A 19,828-nucleotide genomic window follows, 5' to 3' on the forward strand; every position below is an offset into this window, starting at 1 on the left:
TTTTTGGATCATTATTTTGAGGTTTTTACATTTCTCGGTCTGGTGTCCGTTGAAGCAGTGATATTCACAGTAATCTTTAGACTTCTCGGTTCTTGGGGGCTGTTTTCCTTTAGACCATGGCCACTCCAAATTTTCCCTTCCTTTGATCTCTCGCAAGATCCGAGCATAGCTAGCATTGAGCTTCGTGTAAACTTGATCTTCGAATTTTCGGTCGTCTTTTCGTCGTTCATCCCTTCGTTCCTTCCTATCTTCGTGAGGCCGTTCCACTGAGCTATTCCTTTTGGCCCCATTGGTTTGTTCTGCGGCATTGGTACGGTGAGACCTCTGTGGGTACGCCCTCGGGTTTTCACGCTGGATTTCTTTAAGACGAGCGTGCTTTTCAATAATTATTCGAAGATCTCCCTCTGTCTTAGGCACGCTTCCATGAATCTCAACAAATAGTGGACTCATTCGGTCTAATCCCCACTTGTAGCAGTTGATACTTACCACTGGGTCCACACTTCCTATGGCTTGGCAGATCTTGTGCCATATGTTAGTGTATTCCCTCGTGGTTTCCTTGTAGCCAATTGCCAGCGAAAAGAGCTTATCCATTCCGGTGTTAACAGCCTTGTTGTACATGTAAGTTCTTAAGAACTTTTCTACGAGTTGGTCGTACGAGTGGATGGAGTCCGGCAGAAAATTATTAAACCAAGACAATGCCGATCCCTTCAGGCTTGATGGGAAGTATCTACAGAGTACGACGTCGTTCTGACTCCATCTGGCTAAGACACGGTTATAATACCGAATATGTGCAGCGGGATCATTGGATCCGTCATAGCATTCGAAGGTAGGGACAGGGCACTTTAGCGGAATAGGGGTGTTGGCCAGGCGATGAGTTACGGGCGTGGAGTTAGCCTCTCTCATGACCTCTTCTAACCTTCCCCCGCCTTCTCTAGTTTTTAACTGCCTGATCTCGGCCATCATTTCATCACGCAGCTCTTCCATCGCGCGGTGGTGCCCTACGCTCTTCTGCTCGTGATAGTCTGACTCCCCGTCATTATAATCCGGGTCGGATGCGCTATTTCCCCTAGCCGCGTCTCCATTAGCTGCTACAATGACTCTTCGGTCTCGATTAGGTTCTGGTGCATTTGAATTTTCTTCATCAAGTTGTTGTCTGGTCTTCGTGCTTAGGGCAATCCGGTCTTTTAAATCTTGGTTTTCTTTGGCCAGCAGAGCTACAACATCTGCGTAAACCTGCTGGCTCTTCTTCAATTCTTCAAGCTCAGCCATCAATCGATGTGATTGGTTTGACCCCTGATTGGGAGTCCCAGCTCGTGCTACTACGGCCATGGTGCCTCCTTCTTCTACGGTTTGCACTAAAGGTGGTAGAGGTCCAGCTTCGATTGTTGGCATTTCCAAATCGGGCTGAGTGCCTATCTGCGGTGTTAGAGCCGCCGGCACAGTTTGATTCTGATCGTTTGTTGATGGCATTCCGAAGGTTGGCGGGTGCGCGGGTTGATGTGTTCTGGATTCATCCACCCTTTCTTTTGGTTGATAAAATTGATTCGTAGCAAAAGTTTTGCTGGCTTCTGCAGCCTTCGGGGCTGCCGCCGTACTGTACTTTGTCGCCGCTGCTCTGAGAGCCGCGGCTGCAACGGAGTTAGCGTTCATAGGCGAAGTGATTTCCGCAGTATCCTGTCTCTGACTAGTCATTTTGGCTTTGTCTCCTTTCTGCTTGCTTCGGGTGATGACCGGGGTTGTCCTTGGTGCTTACTTTGACGAGGCTTTGGATTTTCCTGCTTCCTGCATCTTTTCCATCGTGGGTCCTTTTGTCGCTTTCTTTCTGCACAAGGGAATTTCAAACAGCGAGAAACAGAAATGTCCGTGCGGATCGGGTTAGTTTGCGAAATACCTTACCCCAAGACAGGGAAAAACTGCCCGAGGGCCACAGAGAAAACTTTTAGGGAGGCTCATTTGATTAAAACATATGAGTTAAAATACATGGGTTAAAGTCTTATTAAAAGTGTGGATTCATTGAAAGTACGTGGAAACGCGAGAAGATCCCTTTGAAAATGCATGTAGATCCTTTGAAAATTTACGAAAACCCACCGGAAAGACAGGTCCGTACGAGATATAAAAAATGTAAATCCATGGATCTAAGCAGTAAATCTTTTAACTAGTTTAAACTGCTTCGATAGATACTGCCGGAGCTATCGAAGATAACGGGTGCGTTTTTGAATTTGGTAAAGTTAACAAAAGATAAATACTGTCAGAGCTAATGAAGCAGAGCAATCATATGCTAGTTTAAGATGAAATCACAGGATAAGATAAATCTTTTACCGGGACGAAGTCCCTGTTTCTAGCGCCAAATTGTGAACACGTAAATCACGAAGGCATCTATATGTTCACAAACAATGTTCGCACTCTATATACATGCTCGTACTGATGAGACAATTGCATTGATTCCTTGGCTCAAAACCTTCGGGTTTATCATAGCCTCATCTAATATCATCACCAGAGGCGTTCACATAGAGGAAGATAAAGAAAACGAAGTATAAAAGTAAAACTCGTGGAGTATGGAATGAATGTAAAGTGCTGAAATGTAAATAAGACTGGGATTTACGTGGTTCAGCACTAAGGCCTACATCCGCGGGGTTGTTGTTTTCACTATGCATTTTGATAATTACAGAAGTAGTCGAATGACTTTGGAGTTTGCATAGGTCTGCGAATTGTAAAAGGTAAACTTACACTCACTATTCTTCTCTCTCTACTTCTCTCTAAACCTCTCTCCTTTTCCTTTTCTTTTTCTCCTCCCTTCTCTCTTGGTGGAGAGGGAGTATTTATAGGGTTAGAGTGTGGGACCCGTTTCTGAGGGCCGTTGGAACCTTATCTTCTTGTGCTTTGTGTCCATCACGCAGAGGTCTTCGTTCATTGCTTGATCACGCAGAGTCATCCTCGTTCATTCCATGGGTTGATCGACACGTACACTGCTCAGAGTGTTTAATGCGGGTAGTTGAGACGCATGCTCGTGTCAGACAAGTGTCTTCTGCCCCTGTCACGTCCATGTCAGTCACCCTTCTCTTCATCGTTGATCTCGGCTTCTTTTGGGGATGAGATAAAGTAACTCTTCGGGAGTTATTTGGTGCTCCGCAGTACACGTGCTTTTGGTACATCTTTTAACTTCTGCCCTTGGATTTGTTCGGACAAAGATCCGACGTCGACGGGATGGGCTTCTTGGCTGTGGGCGTGTGTCATCATGTTTTGATGACTTGGCCCGCATGCTCTCCAAGTGTCTTCCTACATACACGTGTTTGATGATGAAATATGTACACACAGGTACACCGGATATTACCGTAATATATGTGGTGATGTTACTGCAGTATAATGGTAAAATCGCTGGTACCAATGCATCACTTACCGTTCAAAGAAAAAGGAGGTCATTTTTATAACGTAATCTGAGTTAAATTTTATGTCAAAGCAATAATAGATCTAAAATTCGAAAACATTAGTATAATTTTTATAATAAAGTGACCTTTCTTAAATGGTCTTTTGTTCCTAAATAACTTACTTGATGATATCATGTATGCAATTTGGATTTTAAAACTTGTTTGAGAGTTTTAGAAAAAAGTATAGTTAATACACTACTAATACACTGTTAGTATAATTTATGGTTAAGACGTTAAATCACTCTAATTGATTATATTAAGTGGTAGGATTGTCCAGAAAAGTAAAATATCCAGGGTCCATCCCTAGTTGCTGTTTGGTGGACCTGGCCAACTTTGGAAGCAATGTTGAAAACTTCACAATCAATGGTTTTATGAAATTCTTTCTTCATTTCGTTTGGGTTTTAAATGCAGTTGTCGTCTGTTGATCCAAAGAAGAAGGAAAATATCCTCTTTAATTTCACTGGTTTGCATTGGATTCAAAGTCTAATATCAACAGTCCTACCACCATTGTTCTACTTACATTCCTCTAAACTCTAAATGACCCTAGTTGCATCAGGGCGCCATCACTGCTATGTCTAATTAAATGCCTGATGCAAGAGATTTAGACGAAACAAATGGTAATGCTGAATCGAGATCACCAAGAAAATGAGTCTAAACAAAATTTTGTTAAGCTAGTTGTATCGTTAAGTAGATTTAGCGTGCAAGAGAAGGAGTTATTTCAAAGACTCTAGAAGGGGTTTCTAACTTGCAAAAAAGCATAAGCAATAAGATCAATTCTTACAGAATATATGCACACAACAGAACGGCATTCCGTTGCAATTCCTTTTCATTTGATTACGCAACGTTGTTGTTATAGTAAAGAGAGAAAGAAAAGCAAAATCATTCTTTATAGGAAAAACAATATCACTTCTAGAAGGTCATTCGTTTTTTGGTTTCCCGACAGTGGATTTTCTAACACACCCACGGTCTTTTAAATAATCAAGAGCCGTGTTGGTTAGTTTGTTGTTCAAATTTGCCTCTTGAATAAAACTGAATTTAAAAGGTTGGTGTTGTTATCAGCTGATTATATTTAAACAAGGAACCTAATTAGTAGAAATTTGAGATTACAGTGAGTTTAAGATCGAAAATAAGAGAATACAAAGTAACAAGAACCTACCGTAAAAGTACAATATCGAGAAATCCGACAAGAAAAAGAGAAGGATTACCGGAATAACACAAATATAAGTATGGATAAATCCGATTAAATTGGAGGAAGAATGGTTTTTATGGAAGTAAATCCTAACCATTTAGTTTGTTTTTCTTCTTTAGATAGACATGCTCCCAAAATAAGAGTGATTTGCTCAGATCTCTTATAACTAGTGATGAAGCTTCCGTTGTCAAAGAAATCACCGATGAAGATGAAGATTTCGTCGTTGGAGAGCATCACTATCGATCTTAGAACCCAACCCGATAATCAAGAACCACCACTAAAGCGAATATAAAACTCATGGAGTAAATAAAACCACCATAATAGTGTAGATAAGTAGAAAACATAATAAAAATTAAGCTAAAACTACTAACTAACCTAAAAAAACAAGAAATAGTGAAGAAATTTGCTCAGATCCGGTCCGAAGTGAACCAGATCTGAGAAGAGAACGGTTGTTGTTGATAGTTTTGTTGGAGAAGAAGAAGGAGTGGGAGAGAGGAAAGGTGAGATATTCTTTACGAACCATGAGTCATTATACATAAATGGTCGACCATTACCCGTTTTGGAAGAAACGACCAATCATTGCCTGTTTCTCTTATCTTGACCGGTCAATCACGAAAAACGCGGTCAATAGTTGGCCGTTTTATGAATAGGTATACCATAGTTTCTTTTCTTCAAGCTTTCCTGTGTTTGTTCTTCAGTGGAGTGAAAGCAAAATGAATTCGTAAATCAAGTTGCATACTACTACTTCTTGTGATTTCTTCATTGAGTTTGTTCTTGAGGGTTTTACTTATTAGTCCAAAAGTTTGAGGAGTTCCATCAGCTCGAGAATCAAAGGTAAGTTTTAATAAACCTAAACCTTAATTTATCTATTTTTGTTAAATATTTTGGTAATATTATTCATTCAGAAAGAAATTGATCATTACAATTATTCGACAGAGTCGTACAGACTTTTAGTTGGTAACCTAGCAACAAGCTGACCACCAACCCCCTTTTGTTAAATTGATTTGTTTATCTACTATTTGATTGGAATTTTGCTATCGTTGTTAGTTGTAACATGGATTTAAGAAGATATATGTCAATTAAGTACAAAGTTCCATTTGGGATAATTCTTATGATGAAGAGATAAATGGGAATCTTCTCATCCTTTATCGGGTGATGCAACAAGCTTCACACGGTTTACATTAACCAGTCATAAAAGAAGTAACGCAAAAAGGATTGATTACATAGGTCGTGAGGATGCATATGCAAGAATGATGCAGGATTATTTTAACGATGGTTGTACTTGGGGACCAAAAAGATTTCATGGTCGTTTAGGTATGTATCGACCACTCTTTTTTAGGATTTTTCATAAGATCCATGAAGTTGATCCCGACTTTCTAAAAAGAAGAGATGATACAAGAATTGTAAGACATGGCCCATACACGAAAATGTATGCCATAATGAAGTGTATTTACAAAGATATTCCCATTGATAACTTAAATATGACTATGCCTGTATGGCTGCATCCCACATCTATTGTTATATTAATGTTACTAAGTGGTTGACGAAGGAAAACGCATCCCTAAGATTTCCATGAATGCTTGGTAGGCTCGACTATATGCACCGGGGTTTGAGGATTTCTCCAATGGACGAGGAAGGAATATACATGGGTATGAAAAAATATCCCACTTGTGTTCTTAAGGAGGTTGCTTCGTAAGGTAAATGGTTTTTCATGGTTATTTTAATGTAGGTGACTCTAACAATGACCTTGATATTTTTAAGTCTACATGGAACGCTGTTTTTATTTGACCCAGACCAGTGTAAAAGGAGTGTCATTACGGGTGTTAAATGAAGTCCAAAATAAAGATCGGTGTAAGTCAAGTGTAAATAGAAAAAGCTCAAGAAACGGCTAATGGTTGGCCGATTTAAAATTAATGGAATTGGCTAATAGGAAAGGCCAACCATTATCCATTTTACACTTTTTGAAAACTAAAAACGGTTCTCCGTCTGCTATCTCTTCCCATAGAGATTCCCAAGCAACAACGAATTCCTGCAGGAAGAGTGGCCTTAGGCCACGATTTTGAAGGCTGGGAAGTGGTTAGGAACCTCCACTAGACCCAAAGATGATGATACTATTGTTATGCCCATTTTGAAAAGAAAAAAAAAGCAACATAAGACCTCAGTACGCCTCAAGCAACAACGAATGTTAACCAGTGTACGCTTCCTACAGTAAATACTAAAAGAAGCGTAGATGAGGTTTTTTCTTTAACACCATTTTTTTTTTTGAAGTTATTGGCATAAACCATTTGGCCCAGATTAAATCTTGATGAACTGATGTCTTGAGAGCGGGTAGTCTTATGGAAGCTGGGGAATGTTAACTAGTGTACGTTTCCTACAGAGAATACTAAAAGAAGCGTAGATGAGGCTTTTATTTGATAGCAACAACTTGTTGAGTTACTGGCAGAAACCATTTGGCTTAGATCAAAGCTTGTTGAAATGATGTTTTTAGAGTGAGTAGTCCCCTGGAAGCTGGGGAAAAAACATATCTTTCAGGAGTTCCATTTGTTGTAGAGAATGAATTCCATAATGTGGTGTTAGAGCGTAATGCATATATATCTCTATTATCATATATGATCATAACATATATATTCGGTGGTATATTAGAAATCAGTTATGCAGATTAAAGAGTTTTTAGGAAGATTATGTTTTGTCTTATTCAGATACATTAACAAAACAAATAACAACAACATAACGAGAATAACGTGCATACTGTAGCACTAAATTCAACACCTAATATTGGAGTATATTTATTAAAAATAATCTTTTTATTGTTAAGGATTTTGATTTTGAGGTCGAGGTCTTATGATCGACCACTTTCCCTACTGATCGGGCATATGCGTAAACGTACATGTAAAACCTTAATCCAGAAGGATTTTAAGTGGAATTAATCTCCATTAATTTCATCGAAACCGATTGAAAGTTTATGACTTAAACATGAGTTACAGGTGATAAATTTTTGCAATATTTTACGATATTATTTTGGTAAAGTAAGTTTGTTAATATTATTAAAAAAATTAGTGAAATTAATATGACTTGAACACGAGTTACATGTGATAGATTTGGAACCCCATGCTTCTACCAAACCATCGAGTAGCAAACATAAAAATTATGTGCGGTATAAAATACTTTGACCAAATTCCAACTGTATCTTTCGCTATATCGCAGAGTATAAATGGTTCGAGATAAAAAAAATTGTGTATCTCATTAGGTATGTGCCTTCTCCAGGAAATACTACAACCTTTTGGCTACTGGCATATGGTTTAGATAACCTCATAATAGTTTATGAAGTAAGATCAAATCTGGTTGGTGTAATCACAATAAATTAGAATATTCTCGGTCGAATCGTCTTGGCTCTTACGTATAGAATATTGGTAAAAATGCACCAACTGGATTCCCTTTCTCACCAAATTTCTTAGAGTTGGGAGAACATCCCATAAAGTTGCTCATATAAAGAATGAAACCTTGGTAAGACTGTCTTGGTCCAAACTCTATCTGCGCTTGCAAATTCGGTTCTACTTGTCACATTTTGGCTTCATAACAGGATTTAGTTACCAAGTCGCCTGATGTTGTATGCATTCATATTCTTGAATCCTTCTGGCCTTGAATAAAATATGGATTACCAATATATGTTACCAGTTATATAAAAAAAACTGCAAAAGTAAAAGCCGTAAACGAAATCGCCCCTCTACCAATCATGTTTCTTATGTTTGTTGGGCTGGTGTCACATCCTTCCTTTCTATCCACGCTATATTGTAGTACGACAGTTACCGTGTCACCAATAAACGATGCAAAAACCAACCAAAGACACATATACGATAAAAAAAAGTAACCCCCTATACCTCCTAGTGCCAAATAAAATGCTCATTTTGTTTTCCCTATGGAACCACATGCCCTTAGGTCTAGACGAACTTGGAACAAGTCGTCTAGGCACAAGAAAAGGTAAAAAAAACTCATATAGTACTAGCTAAGGCGGTGAGTACAAGTCCTAGCCAAAAAATCATAATTCTGAGGTTTTTCTTAGCTTTTCTTTTTATATCCCTAACAAATACATTAGTTCCAAATATATAACAAAAAAAAAAAAAAAGGCAAAAATAAAAGCAATAAGAGAAATGTTCCATTCACTAATCATGTTTCTAACTTCTGTTGGGTTGGTGTCACATCCTTCCGTTCCATCCACGTTATATTGTAATGCAGTACTTACTGTGACACCAATAAACGATGCAAACACAAACCAAAGACACCAGGTATGATAAAAAAAGTAACCCCCTACACCTACTAGTGCCCAAACAAACCTGCTCATCGGGTGTCCCTAGGGGAACCACATGCCGTTAGGCCTAGCCGGACTTGGAACAAGTCTGCAGGCACAAGGAAAGGTAAGCTACTCCTACGATACTAAGGCGGTGAGTACACGTCTTAGCCTAGGAATCACATTTCTGAGCTTCTTCTTCAGTTTTTTTTATGGCCCTAGGCCCCTACCAAATACATTAATTGCAAGTATAATTAGTGCTTCTTGCAACTAAGAAACTCTAAACTCACAATACATGGGATCTGCAAATGTCTTGGAACCCTAGTATTTGTTGGTGGGGTGGGGGATATTCATATCAAAATTCAAATTCCAGGTGATAGACCCGTATTAGGGGTATAACCTAGGTCCCCCAGATGACGGCCCCTCCAAATATGTGAGAACCATTTATTTTACTTTATTACTGCATATATGATATAAAATTGACATTTACCTGTATATAATGTTGTTGTTTTTTTTAATGTGCAAGAACCGTTGAAGCTTGCACGACTCAGTAAGCTCCTGTGGTATGAAAAGAATTGCATTCTTTACGTTTCATGTTTAAAAGTTCGTAAAGTAAATAAAACTAAATAATTTTAATTTTGAAAATACATAGAAATGTGAATTATATATTATACATATATGTGACATCATATTTATATCACTTAACACAATATAAATTTTTTATGTTATTAGATATTATATAATAGTTTCAGATGATACTTATTAGATTAAAAATACATATTTGTTACCAAACCTGATACTAGTTATTTTAATTTAACATAATAAAAAGACATATATGTAAAAGGATCATTATTTTTACATAGTTATTTTAAATTAAATTTTTTAATTTATTCAAATCATACAATCATGTTATATTTTTCCATGAAACAATAGGGAAAAAGAACTTAAATCCATATTTTAAGTGTTTAGTCTGGAACCGCTTAAATGTTTGGTACCATTTTGTCATTAATTCTATCCAATACCGGGTTGTTCTTTGAACTCCTGAAAGATATGTTTTTCCCTCAGCTTCTATAGGACTACCTACTCTAAAAAAATCATTGTTAGAGCATTGCTCGGTTAAACCCACCAAACATTGGTGTGTCAAATTTGGTTGTCAAATTTAGTTCCAAGACTCGAAGTCACTTGATTTGATTACTAAAGTCAACTTCGTTATGTAAGACTAGAAACATAAAAATGTTGAGACTTGCTCTGTTTACTCATGAAGAGTTGACGACGTACCGAAGACTGAAAAAGCGGGGGTCTAACAACACCACCCAATATTTCGCTTAGCAATCTGTATGGACTAACTCCAATATACTTTTCCAGAGAATCAACTAGACAGTCAGACTCAATCTAGCTTAAAGTATATCAAGGAGTTAATATCTCTCTCTTGTTTTGATTTACTCGAGCTAATAGAAATCAGCGAGTCTTTAATCAAACACAAGGAATAACTTGGATGGTACCAAAGACCAATATCCAAGGATCAATCAATGATAATCAACAACCAAAGGTTGGATTACTCTAATTGATGATCTAACGCACAACCTGTATTATTTCAATTATAAAGATAAAACAGTATAATGCGGAAATTGAAATAATACAGACACCAGAAATTTTGTTAACGAGGAAACCACTAATGAAGAAAAACCCCGGGACCTAGTCCAGATTGAACACACACTGTATTAAGCCGATACAGACACTAGCCTACTCCAAGCTAACTTCGGACTGGACTGTAGTTGAACCCCAATCAATCTCCCACTGATCCAAGGTACAAATATGCTCCTACATCTCTGATCCCAGCAGGATACTACGCACTTGATTCCCTTAGCTGATCTCAGCCACAACTAAGAGTTGCTACGACCGAAAATCGCAGGCTTTGACAATAAACAAATCTGTCTCACACAAACAAGTCTATCAAAGGATCAATCTGTCTCCTACAGATAAACCCTAAAGGTTTTGTTCCGTCTTTTGATAATAATCAAGGTGAACAGGAACCAATTGATAATCCGGTCTTATATTCCCTAAGAACAGCCTAGAGTTGTCAATCACCTCATAACAATCTTAATCGTATGGTAGCGAAACAAGATGTTGCGGAATCAAAAACAATGAGACGAAGATGTTTGTGATTACTTTTCATATCTTGCCTATCGGAGATATCAAACTCAAGCCAATCAATCTGATTGTACTCGTACGATAGAAGATGCAAGTTCAGATCACACAACTACTATAAAAGTAGTATCGGTATGGCTTCACAATCCCAATGAAGTCTTTAAGTCGTTAACCTGGTTTTAGAAGAAGAAAACCAAAGGTTAAAGGAGAATCGACTCTAGAACACAAACTAGTATCACACATAAAGTGTGGAGATTAGTTTTGCACAATACTAGATGTCTCCTTTATATAGTCTTTCAAATCAGGGTTTGCAATCAATGTTAGCTTAGTAACAAAGCATTCAATATTCACCGTTAGATGAAAACCTGATTTAGATTCAAGCTAATATTTCTCAACCGTTAGATCGAAAACTTAGCTTGTTACACACACTTGACAATGCACGATTCTAGGTTTGTTAACCGTACCCAAACGTATGCACTTGTTGGTTCAACAATAGTTAACCAAAAGGTTAGCCATATGAGCATTTCATATCAAACACGTTCTTCTTCACCATAACTAGTTCAAATGACTTCAAATGAACTAGTTAGAGAGTTGTTCAATTGCAAGAAAATCTTATGTACTACACAAGACACAATTGAAGCAAAGATGATTTGATTCACTTGAATCGGTTCATGAACTTTTATAGCCACGGTTTGCAAACTGCATTCCTTAGTATTTTTAAGTTTAAGTTCAGAAATCATCTTCAGATATATAACCTTCTCAAGTTCGCAGACTAGGTTCGCGAACTTAAGTTACCGGGCAGAGTTTACAAACTCCAGTAGAAATTCTCGGGTATGAGAACTTCGCCGGTTCGCGGACTGGGTTCGCGGATTGAGTTAGCGGACTTAGATTCATGCAAGTAGTTTGTCAACTCTAGCATAAATTCTCGGGTTGAGAACTTCAGCAGTTTGCGGATTGAGTTCGCGGACTTGGCTCACGCCATTCTTCCGGTTCTCTTGATCAACAAAGTTCGCAAACTTTGGTTCAAGGAATAAGACTTATACATAAATGTTTTTCCACAAAAATTCTTATGTTCACCATTGGTTATGTAATCTAAACTATCATTTCAATCATTGAAACATTCTTAGAGGACGGTATATAGTTGTTACACCATTTCTCGTCAAAGAAATTTTCAAGATGATTGAAACATATCATGACTTTCGTCACATGGTAAAGATAAACTTGATCAAAGCGAAAAGCTTACTAACACATATTTCGAGATATAGATAGGCGAGGTATACTCGACTCGAAATACCAAATGTGTATAATCAAAGTCTATATATATAACATACGACTTCTTATCTCAAAGAGTAGGAGATAGAGTAGATAGACTTTTGAGTGATAGATAAGTTCAAGTCTTCACATACGTTTTTGTCGAGAATTTCCACCGGTTCCTTGAGTAGTTCTTCTACTTGTATGATGAATCGCCATGAAGTCCTTGAGCTCAACTACACTTTCTATCCTAGTCCGAGACTTAGCTATAATAGACTATAAATCAAGACTTATAGTTTTGATCACTAACATTGACAAACATGCTTGAGATAGAAACGTATGCGAGTTCGACCCAGCAATGCTCTAACAATCTACTCTTTTGTCAATTTTAGTGACAAAACTATCAATATATATGGAATACAAAAAAGATAAAGAAACTTTAGTAGCTCCTATTCCACATGTCTAATCTTCAACATTCCTCGAAATCTTCGTCACTTCCAAGTACTCCAATGATCCCAAAGGTTGTCAGTTTAGCATCACCGCTGTTGAAGATCCGTAGCTATAACAATGGGAAAACATAGTTCTCGATCATTTATATACAATGTCATAGTATTATTACACAACGTCAAAGTTCAATTGTATCACAACTTCAACAATAATACTATGGTGATATGTATCACTTCTCCTTAGTCAATACTCTATCTCACATGGAAACCACTCCCCCTTACATAATGATCCGAAAACCATATGTATTTGTAGTATGAACTACATATTAATTCTCTCCCTTTTTGTCAATAAAATTGGCAAAGGTACAAGAACGGGATCATAATGAAATTTCCGAGACAGACATTTCATGACAAAAGAAAAAAAAATACATACCAACTAATTTAGATGCAATCATAAAGCCGAAGATAAATGCATTCATCAAGGAGTTTAAAGATACAAGATAACCCCTCTAAATTCCACAGCCGCACACCCCTCAAGATATGACCATTAAGCACAAGTTCAAAAGAACTCTCCCCCATTAGATGTCATTCCCGAAAGAACAACAAAAGCGACCTTAATTTCAAAAGAAAAGAAGAATTTTATTGGACACGAAAAACCATGAGAACGATTTTCTATATCCAAAAAACTCAATAAAATTAATCACAAGTAATCCCATGATTAATTTAATCGGAATACACAATACAATTAAACACAAGAAGTGATCAATTCAATTGATTATGCTCAACATAAGATAACTTATGGAGACACGAAAATACTCAACTAGATTAATTACAAGAGAACCCATAATTAATCTAATTGGAATACACAACCAAACTAATCACAAAAATAATCAATTTAATTGTCATTTGTTTTGCTCAACATAAGAAAACTTACGGAGCAATAACTAAATAATCAAGCAAGATGATTAATTTAGTTCAATATGCTCGACATAACATATCTCACGGAACACCAACTAAGATAAAAGATAAACTTGGTTGTATAGTGCTCAACATAAGATACATTACGGAGCCTCACAGTACTACATAAAATATGGATCAAGGATGATCAATACTGCGGAATACACAAGGATTCATTCTATCTTCAATCATTATTTGCATAACGACAATTAATAGACATAATCCTTGAAAACAAAAGATTTTAACCTACCTTCCATCAAATGTTTGACAATATAGGCTTAACTTTTGTATTTGTCAAAATTCTATTCATTCTTTTACTAGTATGTGAATACCGAACACGAACGACTTTACTTTTGACAAAGTATGGGACAAATATAGTTCATGGACGTAAACACCAAAAGCCCATATCAAATTGCAATATATAAAATCATAAATATTAATACTGCAAAAACATCATCCTCCAAATATTTTTAGAATTTAAACCAATAAACCTAAAAAAAAAAGATGAAACATAATAGCTATGTGTAGTCACAATCGTTGTTATTCAAAGCACTGGTTATTCTTCCAACTAAGCCAAAAAGAAGACTTACTAGGTAACAAAAAGAACCAAGAAACAAGATTTGAAACACCCTAAATCCTGTCAGCAACTAGAGATTGAACATGGACGATTTCATCAGTTGCTTTCTTTAATTTGTTCTTCAGAAAATCAAGATTCCTTGTTGCAATCCCGAGTTGTTCACGAACTACTTCAAAGTCTCGAAGAAGGTTTCCTACCAGCTGTGATGATATCTGAACTGGTAGTTTGTTTTCATGATCAACAACATGAAAGCATGTTATGGAAACTGGAATCAACTCATTAGTTTTGCCCTTCTCGTCTTCATCAATATTGTTGCTTCTATCCATTGTGCACACGCCAAAAGAATTCAATAGAATCTTTTCATCTTATGGAACACAATGTTTAAGGTATCCCAAACAAACCCTGGAGACCGTCAAGTATGTGTGGGTTTGGTACGTGTACTTTTAGGTCAAAGCCTATGTGAGACCGTAGAAGCCAAATTGCACGAAACAATTTCGAGATTGAAATTCCGAGAGGCAGACAATAGGAACAAGAAATCCTAAAAGAAAAGAAAAAGACCTTTGACAAAGAACACATAACAACTTTGACAGCTTTCTCAAGACAACTTTCTTTAGACTCATGAGCATCCTTCTTTAAAATAAAAAGAGGGATGCAGTCTAAAGCAGTCATGGTGTAATAAGATGAGCATCTTGCTCATCAATATTCACTTATTCTTCTTTTTCCTTTTCAAGGGTGTTTAGAGAAAACTTACGTGTCATATCAAAAGAAGTGTTATCAAGAGAAGAGATATGAGTACCTGAGTCGACAATTTTCCATGTTTTTTTGATGTTCCGTTTGAGTCGATTTACGCTGATTTTCAGTTCTGAGACGCAATTATTGATATGAATGAAGTCTGGAGCATAAGTCTTGGATTTGCAGCTTCCTTCAGGGAGTGAGGAGGAACTTAACTTTTCTTTTCTTCTCCTATGCCTTTTTCTTTTGTCAGGGTGATTTACCTGATCAGTCATTCTTTTGCCACACTTTCTTCTATTATTGTAAGCATTTTTCGTTTTGAACATGGAATTAAGAAGGGACTTATCACAGTGCATTCTTCGATTGTTCAAAATTCCTTTTACTCCAACAATGTGGGAAACCGGTTTAATAACTTCCTTAGACATCCATGCAAGAATGTTATGAAGTTTTTCACTCCTCAACCGATAACGACATCTTTGCTCAGAGTGTCCTTTATTTTCACAATAATAGCAGTTAAAGGAATTAATTTTAACTGTTCTCTTGCGAGAAGGTTTAGAAGGAGTAGAATCCTGTTTTTTAGAATCATTGCAGACTGCCAAGGGTTTTTCACATGAAGAATTATCACAAGCTTTAACAAAATTGATCTTACCAGTTTTTGGAGCGTTTATTCCTTTATAGCCCAGACCACGTGTATCACGATGTTCTTTACATTCTCCAAGCATAGAGGATAATTTTGTGGAGCTAGAATTGAATTTTTCCAGAATCTCTTCTAGTGAATTCACTTTATTAAGGGCAGCTGCCAGTTTAGTCTCCAAGGATTTTTCTTTGGTAAGAAGACTGCGTTCTTTGTCGTTAAAATTTTTTTGTTGAGATTCACATCTTGCTTCAGTTTCTGCAAGTCTTTCTTTCAACATGAAGAGACTTCGAAGAAGGTTATTGGCAGGCCTCTAAAAGGTGTAAAAAATTATCCCCGGCCAAAAACTTGGTGGACCCGGAGATATGTATAAAATTAAGCGCAATGAAACGCGGGCCTACAGTAATACCGCAAGTGCACGGTCGTCGGTTGTAGCTCGTGCAAGTACGGGTCGATCCACAGAGACTGGGTGTGTTTTGGAGTTTCTAGCTATTTTGGGTTCTAAATTTGCTAATGGGCTTTGAATACCAAAGGGGTCTTGAATATCAATGGGCTTTGAATACCCTTTGGAACTGTTGGGCTTAATGGGTTTGTTTTTTTTTTAACAATGAAATACTTTAGGCCTTGGGCCTGTGAAGTGAACTGAGCCTTGGACTCAGTTGGTTTGGTCTTGGGATTTTGAGTTTAGGCTTATGGATTAAGCCCACAGGTTGGTTGAATTGGGCTTTGATTTTTAATGAACTGGGCTTCAACTTTTGGTTCAAATCTGGGCTTAGTAACTGTGGACTGGGCCTTAGCTTTTTGGAATGAGCTGAGCTTTGGGCTCAGTTGGATTGGCCTTTGCTTGGCTGCAGGAAGCAGCAGCAACAACAGCAGCAGCAGCACAAGTGCTGCACAGCAGCAGCAGCAGCTTGGCAGGGGCAACACAGAGAGGGCAACAGCAACAGCAGCTGCAGCAGAAGTGGCAGAGAAGGCAATGCAGCAGCTGTACACAGGTCCAAGAAAAGAAAGCAGTACTGCAGCACAAGGCAATGCAAGTAGCAGCAAGAACAGCTGCAGCAGTGCAAAGAAAGAAGACTGCAGCACAAAAGAAACAGCAACAACAACTGCAGCAGAACAAGCCAAAGGAAAACAACACAGTGGCAAAGACCTAAGCCACAGAGCAGTGCAAGCAAAAACTAAACAGCAGGGCAGTGAACTAAAGAAGCAAAAGAGTAGCAGGGCAGTGGAAGCAAAGATGGCAGTGAAGCAAAGATAATGCAATAAAGAAGATGGCTAACAAAATAAACAAAAGGAAACACAAACAGGGCAACACATGGCAAAAGCAAAGAACAAAACAAGATGAACCAAGGCCTAAGGCCAAGGGCAAGGATGTGGAGAAACTGCAATGGAGCAAGGCTAAGGCAGAATACAGGCAAACATATAGAAAGGGAAGAAAACTAGCTTGCTGTGAGCACTAGTTTCTCCCAATGCTCAATCAACACTGCAACCTAAGCATACAACAAGAATGGCAAGAAAATCAGCTTGCTATGAGCACTGATTTCTTCCATTGCACAATCACATCAATGCTTCTAATGTATCTAGCCTAGCATTCCATCAATTGTAACAGCAAATTAAACACAACAGGAACATTTACAAACATCAACAGGAGAAAATGGCATTAACAGAACATGATCACATTAACATAAATAACAGGAGCATTAACAGAGCATTAACTATAAATAACAGGAGACAAACAATTAACAGGAGACAACACAAGCATAACATAAACATAAGCATAACAGGAACATGAAACTGAACTGAGCTGAAATTGAAAATTAACATTTTAACAGAACTTGGAAGTTCTGGATGCAGGCTAATCCAAACATACATAACAATTAACACAAACATTAACAATAAACACAAACATAACAATTAACAGGACATGAAAGTCCTGGATGCTGGCTATTCCAAGCATAGTTTCTAACACAACCCCCACAGTCTATTTATACCCCCAAATCCCTAAATTATACAATTAGGGTTTATAGAAAAATCCCCAAATTCCAACAGTGAAATTAGCTCACCTAATCGTCAAATTGACGTCGACCCATCCTTCCTCTGACTCTCCTGATGTTATCCACGCCTCCAATTGCAACTCTATTTCACCTAATTTGTCAATTTCACCTCTAGGGTTCCTGACATGGGAGAGGCGTGAAATTGAGTGATTAGGAGGACATAGAGTTGGTGAAAGGGGAAGTAATGATGTGGGTTAGGGTTGTTGAGTGATTTGAGAGCTCGTATTGAGCTGGTGGTGGTGGCAGATGGAGTGGGTGGCGGAGCAGGTGGTGTTCAGTTGCAGAGGGGAGGTGATGGAAGAGGGGCTCGATGGTTTGGGAGAGAAGGGGGTGTTTGGTTAGGTGGATGGGTTCGGTCGCTAGGGTGTTAGGCGGATCTACCGAGTCTTGATGTTCTGTGACTCTGAGTCACTGGATGCGAAGCTGGTAGGTAGATCGGACGGTGATGTGAAGTGAAGCTTGTAACGACCGTCAGATTTTTTGATACAACGAAGTTAACGGCTCTAGATGGGGTTAGGTGTTGTAGTGTAAGGCGGAGATATCAAACGTTGATGAACAGCAAGGGAGCGACCGTTGGATTCAACTACCATCTAATCTGAAGGCTTGGAATTTCAGCGCTGTGGTGCTTGGCAGAGACTTCAGATTTTGATGCTCTATGAAGGAGCGACCGTCGGATGCTTCTGAGAACTGATCTGACGGCTGAGAACGGAGGCGCTTTTGTGTGTAGAAAATGAGGTTGTGCGCACCATTCTTCGCGGCTTCCTTGCGTAATTTCTCACGGCTTTTCACTACTTTTCTGCTCTTTTCGCTCCGCGACTCATCCGAACTTTATTTATTACCTAAAAATGCAAAATTAAGTAAGAAAAATATTTATTCTTGAAAACAATGAAAATACAGAATATGGGATAAAATGTAGAATTAATGCATAAAAGATGAGTTAAATTGCCAACAAAAAGGGATAAATATATACAATATTTGGCACTCATCAGTTATCACATTCGATCCTTTTTGAGAAAACTTCTCCTTTGTGATATTTAACGGTAGATTGTAAGAGCCTGTACCCACCATCATAACCTTTAAAGAGTTTTCTCAACTTCCTGTTTTCTTGACAAAGAGGACCCACGTATTTTCTCAAGTAAGTTGTCGACTTTTTTTCTTTCAAAGCACGGTCAAACAACTTGATATATTGAGAGACTTCCTCATAAATACTCTGTGCTTCTTCTGAATCACTATCTTCTGAAAGATCATCCAACCGTTCATCAAGAGATTTTTCCCAGTTGAATGTAGATTCAGTTGATGGACGAGAGTAAGGGATTTTCTCAGAAGTTTCAGGTCTTTGAAACATATCTGAAAGTCTCTGAACTGATGTTGCGTTATCAGAGATGCTCTTATCCATAGAGTCGGATTGCTACAAACACAGACTTCTGAGGTCTTAAACGTGTTTGACTGTTCTGATACCAATTGAAATAGCGGGGGTCTAACAACACCACCCAATATTTTTCTTAGCAATCTGTATGGACTAAATCCAATATACTTTTCCAGAGAATCAACTAGACAGTCAGACTCAATCTAGCTTAAAGTATATCAAGGAGTTAATATCTCTCTCTTGTTTTGATTTACTCGAGCTAATAGAAATCAGCGAGTCTTTAATCAAACACAAGGAATAACTTGGATGGTACCAAAGAACAATATCCAAGGATCAATCAATGACAATCAACAACCAAAGGTTGGATTACTCTAATTGATGATCTAACGCACAACCTGAATTATTTCAATTATAAAGATAAAACAATATAACGCGGAAACTGAAATAACACAGACACCAGTAATTTTGTTAACGAGGAAACCGCAAATGCAGAAAAACCCCGGGACCTAGTCCAGATTGAACACACATTGTATTAAGCCGCTACAAACACTAGCCTACTCCAAGCTAACTTCAGAATGGACTGTAGTTAAACTCGAATCAATATCCCACTGATCCAAGGTACAGTTATGCTCCTACACCTTTGATACCAGCATGATACTACGCACTTGATTCCCTTAGCTGATCTCACCCACAACTAAGAGTTTCTAAGACCCAAAATCACAGGCTTTGACAATAAACAAATTTGTCTCAAACGGACAAGTCTA

The sequence above is a fragment of the Papaver somniferum genome, chromosome 6 (genome assembly GCF_003573695.1).
Source record: "Papaver somniferum cultivar HN1 chromosome 6, ASM357369v1, whole genome shotgun sequence".
Lineage (NCBI taxonomy): Eukaryota > Viridiplantae > Streptophyta > Magnoliopsida > Ranunculales > Papaveraceae > Papaver > Papaver somniferum.